Here is a 6,700-nt window from a genome sequence, read left to right as displayed (position 1 = left end):
CCTTGAGAATAAGAACTCAGATACGTGTTCCTTGAAGAGCACTTAAAAGACAGAAACCAACTAGATGATGAACTATGATCAGATGAATGGATGAAAATGTGATATATTCAAGGGAGATGGTACACAGGTCAACGTGCATTCTTTGCATAAAGCAGACATGGTTTTATGATCTATGGTACTACATGGTCCCCTATGCATCACTAGATAAAGCCTTGGAGACCCCAAGCATTACAAAATTGGCCCTAGTGGTTCCCAGCACATCATCCTTGGGCCCTTGAATTGAACTGCTTACCCAATTGGCCAAGAATCACAAAGAGTGGCTCCAGTCCCCTTGAGAACCATTTGGAATTCTCTTTTCAAAATGTGTAGTGTCTGTACCACATGATCCCCTGAATACTCTTCATTCCCAGCAGCAAGCCCCTGAATCCTGAGCACTCCTGGCTATAATCCTAAAAATAAATAAGCCAAATAGAAACAAAAATTGATATATTCACATACCAATACGTTCTTCAACTCTGAAAAACAATTAAGTTCTGATACATGACCAGCAAGAATGAAACCTGAAAGCATTATGCTAGGTGAAATAAGCCAGCTACAAAATTTGAATGTGTAGGGCTCTACTTTATGAAGCATTTAGAAGAGAAAATCATAGTGATCGAAAGTAGACAATAGGGTCCTGAGTCTGGTGGAAGGGAACTAAGAAATTATTATTTTAATTGAACAGGGACCACACACAGTAGTGCTGGGGGCAGTTGGGGCAACCCCTGAGATTGCTCAGTCCTGCAGTATGGGACAGACCTTGCGGTGCTCAGGGGTCTCCAGAACTAGGGTGGACTACGTGAGTTTGATTTTGCAAATCAAACTCAGGGCCTCACATATGCTAGGCATATGTTTTATGGCCCATGGGCTCTCATCTCTCCCTAGGGAATTAATTCTTTCCCCAGCCCTTCTGTTGATGGTGCAAAATCCAAAGATGTTCCATATGGTTGGTAATTGGCCATGGGTCATACACCAGGCTGCAGCACTCACACATGACCATGGTTCTCACTTACCCCAGTGTACATGTAGTTGCGCTGTGCTTTCACACACTGTTTTTCCACAGCCATACTCTTTAGTTTATGGTGCTCAGGCAAATTCTGGTTGGACATTTCTCTGCGGGAACTGGGCACCACACTCTTAACTATGAAGATTGCACTTTTTTTATTTTGGGAGGGTACACTCATGACTTCGTGCTTAGGGGTAACTCTTGGAAGTGGTCCAAAGACCCTCTACAGAGCTGGGTATTGAATCCCGGTGGACTGTATGCAAGGAAGGCTCCTCTCCTACTGCACTATCTCTCTGGCTGCACATAATTTTTTAAAGTTGTCATGCTCATAGGAAATCCATTTCTGTGCTGTGCTTGCACACCTCTGGCTGCTGTGTACACAGCTAGGAATTAGAGCACCAAAGATCAGACAACAAGCTGCCAGGATTGCACTCACTCAGCCTCTTCAGGTGACTTTGGGGGTTGAACTTGTGGTTTTGTGCATGCACGATAGATGCTCTACTGAGTCACATCTCTGGCTTAATAGTTATTTAGAAAAAAATTTTAAAAAGAGTTATTTAGACTCCAGTTCTGTGCATGGAAGTCCTTCCTTGTAGTGTTTGAGGGACCATGTATTGCTGGGGATCAAACCCAGGCCTTCCACATGCCAGGTATGCCGTCCAGCCTATTAAGCTCTCTCTGGCCTATTGGGAGTTACTGTTAATGAGGTGTTGAGGATAATGTTTTTTTCCATAGCAGGAGTAGTTGCACATTATAAATGAATGAATGTCACCGAATTGTATAATACAATTGGACACCGAATTATATTCTTTAACAAATGGCAAGCACAGGGGCTGGACTAATAATACAGCAGATAGGGTGTTTGCCTTGCACATGGCCAGCCCAGGTTCAATCCCTTGCATCTCATATGGCCCCTCGTGCACTGCTAGAAATAATTCCTGAGTGCAGAGCCAGGAATAACAGCTGAGTATCACTGGATGTGGCCTAAAATAACATGTTTAAAAAGGCAAGCTCAAGATAGAGAGATAGTCCAGGAGTTAATGTGTTTGTCTTACGTTCAACTAAGCGCACTTTGATTTCTGGATATATCATGGGGCAACGATATGGTTCCCTGAACCTTGCCAGGAGTGATCCCTGAGCACATAGCCATGGGTAAGTCCTGAAGATTGTTGACTGTGGCCCCAAAACAAACCCCAAAATACAAGATTTCAATATTTTTTTGCAGGGGAGAGCGCGCATGCAGTCCCCCACTACCATAAATTACGCAGTCGAGTTTCCCACATTTGGGGAAATCGCAGGGGTCAGCACGCCCGGAGTGCAATGGGCGAGCCTCACCCTGGGGAAACCACCTTCGTGATCATGGAATCGCCCCTGCCAGGTAAGTATTCAATTTTTTAATAATTTTTATTGAGACCAATGTGAATTGCAAGTCTTTCACGGTTATATTTAAGGTACATAGTGACAGTAAATTAGGGAAATTCCCACCACCAGTGATGACCTCCTTCTGCCGCTATTCCCAGCATGCTTCCCTTAACTCTACCCTTAGCCCCCTGGACTGCTAGTGTAACAGGTTCCCTTTGTGTATAGCTTGTTGTAGTTTAGGTCTCTTGATTCTATTATCGTTGACTTTGGGTTAGGTATTTAGGTCTGATTATTTTTTATTTCCACACAGTGTTCGTTAGACTACTTGCTCTTGGTATCACTTTTATTTCTTCTTAAACCCTTGGCCCTAACACTATAAGAACACTAAGCAAGTGTTTCTCAGGGTGTTTAAAAAATATGAGGAGAATTGAGTGTTCTTAAAAAAATTTAAGAGGCAGACAAGCCAAAAGGAGCATGTGGTCAAGTTTGGGAATGTGTTGAATGTATCCTTAACACTGAGAAACCCACAAAAGGGGCCCTGTGATATGTGGCATTCTTAAAGTGCTCAGTCTGCTCAACGAACTTTCTAATTTAAGGGATATCTTGTGGAAATGATGTTAGGTGGAAGAACCTTTGGGAAACATTGGGTTAAACAAATTATGGTACATTCCTTCCATGGAAATTTCTGCACCCATTAAGAATGATGGCACGGTCATATATCACTTGACATGGAATGATGTTTACACTGTATTGTAAAGTGGAAAAGCAGAGTGATTAATGGGATCTCATTTTTGTTTTTAAAAAGTATATATATATATATATATATTTTGTATGGATATAGAACCAGGAAAAGTCTGTAAGGCTAGATGCAGAATTGTTTAAATTTCTGGGAGGTATAAAGATGGATGGTTTTGTTTTTATTTGCTTTTTTCTTGCTTTTCTGTGTTTTAAGATTTTTCATCACAGGGTCTATCTAGGTTACTTATATGATCAATAAACAATTAAGTAGGTAGACTTTTTTGTTTTAGAGGCTATAACTGGTAGTGTTTGGGTCTTCTCTGAAATGGAACTCAAGAAACCATGAGGATCAAACCTGGGCCTCCCCCCACCCCACAAAAAAAAAAAGAGAAAAAAAACTGATGCAGGACCAAAGGTGGTTGGTTCGAATCCCAGTGTCCTATATGGTCCCCCGTGCCTGCCATGAGCTATTTCTGAGCAGATAGCCAGGAGTAACCCCTGAGCACCGCCGGGTGTGGCCCAAAAACAAACAAACAAAAAACCAAACCTGGGCTTTTGGCATGCAAATCATCTACTTTAGCTCTGACCCTAAAATAGATTTCAGCCACTCCTGGTAGTGCTCAGGGCTGACTCAGGGTTTTAGTGCTCAAGGATCATTCCTGGTAATGCTTGGTGAATCCTTTGTTGTCCCAAGGATTAAACCTGGGCTGACCATGTGCAAAGCAAGTACCTTAATCCCTGTACTGTCTCTCCAGTCCTAAAGTAGATGTGAATTTTTTACTATGGTTTACAAAGTTATTGGTATTTGAAGGGTTTTTTTTTTTGATTTTTTAAAATAATGTCTTTATTTAAGCACCATGATTGCAAACATGTTTGTTTTGATGGAGATGACAAGCGCATCAGAATCTCTTGAAATGATTTTAATTTTCACTGAAAAGAAGTCAAAGGGTATTGTTTGATTGGTGGGACCAGCTACACTCATTAGTGCTTGGAGAATATGCGGTTCTGGGGACCAAATATAATGCTCCATCATGCCAGGTATGCACTCTAGACCTCTGTGCGCTCTCTTTCTTACTGTCTCTCTCTCTCACCTTTAAAGGGTCTTTGAAAGATTGGGAACTTTTCATTTAAATTTTCTTCCTGAAATCAAACCCTGCCGGAATGCAAAAAGAAAGATAAAGATAAAATTAAAAAAAATAAAATTGGGGGCCGGGCAGTGGCGCTAGAGGTAAGGTGCCTGCCTTGCCTGCGCTAGCCTTGGACGGACCGCGGTTCGATCCCCCGGCATCCCATATGGTCCCCCAAGCCAGGAGCAACTTCTGAGCGCATAGCCAGGAGTAACCCCTGAGCGTCATCGGGTGTGACCCAAAAACCAAAATAAATAAATAAATAAATAAAATAAAATTGGAGACATCAGCTGCAATATTTACACCAAAATAAAGAAGTCAAAAAAAATTCAGGACCGAATCTATTGTGTGGTGCTTGTCTTTATTGCTGTAGTGCTCACTGGATACTTTATTTGATACTTCTTTCTGTATTGTTGCGGTGTTTCAGTTACCTTTTTCATGTCCTCTCTCAAACTGAGGTTGAAAGCTTCACAGTGGTCCTCAAACTATAGCCCGCGGGCCACATATTGTATTTGTGTCTGTTTTATTTCTTCATTGCAAAATAAGATATATGCAGTGTGCATAAGAATTCGTTCATATGGGCCCGGAGAGATAGCACAGCGGCGTTTGCCTTGCAAGCAGCCGATCCAGGACCAAAGGTGGTTGTTTCGAGTCCCGGTGTCCCATATGGTCCCCCGTGCCTGCCAAGAGCTATTTATGAGCAGAGAGCCAGGAGTAACCCCTGAGCACCGCCGGGTGTGGTGCAAAAACAAACAAACAAAAAAAAGAATTCATTCATAAGTTTTGTTTTTACTATAGTCAGACCCTCCAATGGTCTGAGGGACAGTGAACTGGCCCCCTGTTTAAAAAGTTTGAGGACCCCTGCATCTAGAAGGACTCCGCCCATTTTCAGCTTATTTGATTTTTTACCCCATTCTATTGCTTTTCCTTCCTTCAAACAAAACCATATAACTCGAACTATCTAACTCCGCCTCTCAAATAGAGGGGGAAACAAGAGAGGGTACCCCAGGACCAAACAGATATATGATCACTAGTAGTAAGCTAGATACAGAGAAGACCACTTACTCTAGCAGCCCGGGGGGTGATGGTGGGGGATATGGGTTGCAGGAAGGGAACGGGGTTGGAGGGAGAACAAAATTTGTGATGGAGGGCCCGGAGAGATAGCACAGCGGCGTTTGCCTTGCAAGCAGCCGATCCAGGACCAAAGGTGGTTGGTTCGAATCCCGGTGTCCCATATGGTCCCCCGTGCCTGCCAGGAGCTATTTCTGAGCAGACAGCCAGGAGTAACCCCTGAGCACCGCTGGGTGTGGCCCAAAAAAAAAACCAAAAAAAAAAAATTTTGTGATGGGAATTCTACTGATTCAATGTTAATATGTACATAAAATACTACTCTGAAAGATATGTAAGCCAATATGGTCAAAATAAAAATTAAAAAAATAAAAATAAATTTTCTTCCTTATTTTGAACAAAAATCTACTTTCTACCATTTGTTCCTTTTTTGTCCCAAGGAATGGCACAAATTAAACAAAAGTGTTCTTCAGCCAGAGAAATATTAAATGGGCTGAGTACGGGCTTTGCTTATGGTTCAAACCCCCAGATCCCCCATTGTCCTCTGAGCACTGCCAGGAGTAGCTCCTGAGCACTTTTGAGTGTGATTACCAACCCCAAATTGATATATAAAAACAAAATCCTTTTCACATAGACATTTGGCAATAACAATAATAGTCCCGTTAACTCTACTCTTGGTCTCTGTCTCAGCCTTTTTATTTTTAGACCACATCCAGTAGTGCTCAGAGTGTATTCCTGATTCTGTGCTCAGGGATACTTTTTGGCAGGGCTTGGGGGATGGTGTGATGCTGGAGATAGAATCTGGGTTTTAACTCTGTGCAAGACAAGCTCCTATGAGATGGCGTCTAGGTTTAGTTGTCACCTTGTCCCCTAAAATCTGATCATTTTTCAGTTTGTTAGTATTCAAGTATGACACCCCCAAATGATCACAGCATTCTGCTCTTTGCTTCATATCTCATGATCAGTCCCTATAAAGGTGCGGTATAGGATCGGGCTGTGGTTCATATGGCAGAGCACAGCCCTTGCTTGTGCTAATTTCTAACTTCAATCCCCAGAAACTTCTAATCTTCGGAGTATCCCAGTTATAGTCCTGGGGGTTCAGAGCACCATGTGGAGTAACACTTATAAGAATTTTTAGAAGTAATTTTAGAACCCAGAGACATAGTAGAGAGATTAAAGCACTTGCCTTGCATGTGGTAAAACCCAGTTTAATTCCTGGAAATAAACAATGTCCTCCAAACATTGCCAAGAGTTACATTTGAGCACCAAGCCAGGAGGTAGCCCTGAGCACTGCTGGGTGTAGCCCCAAACAAGATCAAAATGGAGAAGGGAATAAATTGAGTGGAGGGAGAGAAAGACA

At 42.4% G+C, this 6,700-nt stretch overlaps 1 non-coding gene across 1 annotated transcript; it reads right to left on the bottom strand.

The window, feature by feature from the left end:
• Nucleotides 1–2,267: 2,267 nt before the first annotated feature.
• On the bottom strand, nt 2,268–2,431 carry LOC125999656 (U1 spliceosomal RNA). Its single transcript, XR_007492156.1, has one exon. It is a non-coding gene; the product is annotated as a U1 spliceosomal RNA (small nuclear RNA).
• Between the last annotated feature and the right edge of the window lie 4,269 nt (nt 2,432–6,700).

Source organism: Suncus etruscus, chromosome X, assembly GCF_024139225.1.
Source record: "Suncus etruscus isolate mSunEtr1 chromosome X, mSunEtr1.pri.cur, whole genome shotgun sequence".
Lineage (NCBI taxonomy): Eukaryota > Metazoa > Chordata > Mammalia > Eulipotyphla > Soricidae > Suncus > Suncus etruscus.
This window is presented reverse-complemented; position numbering and strand designations above follow the sequence as displayed.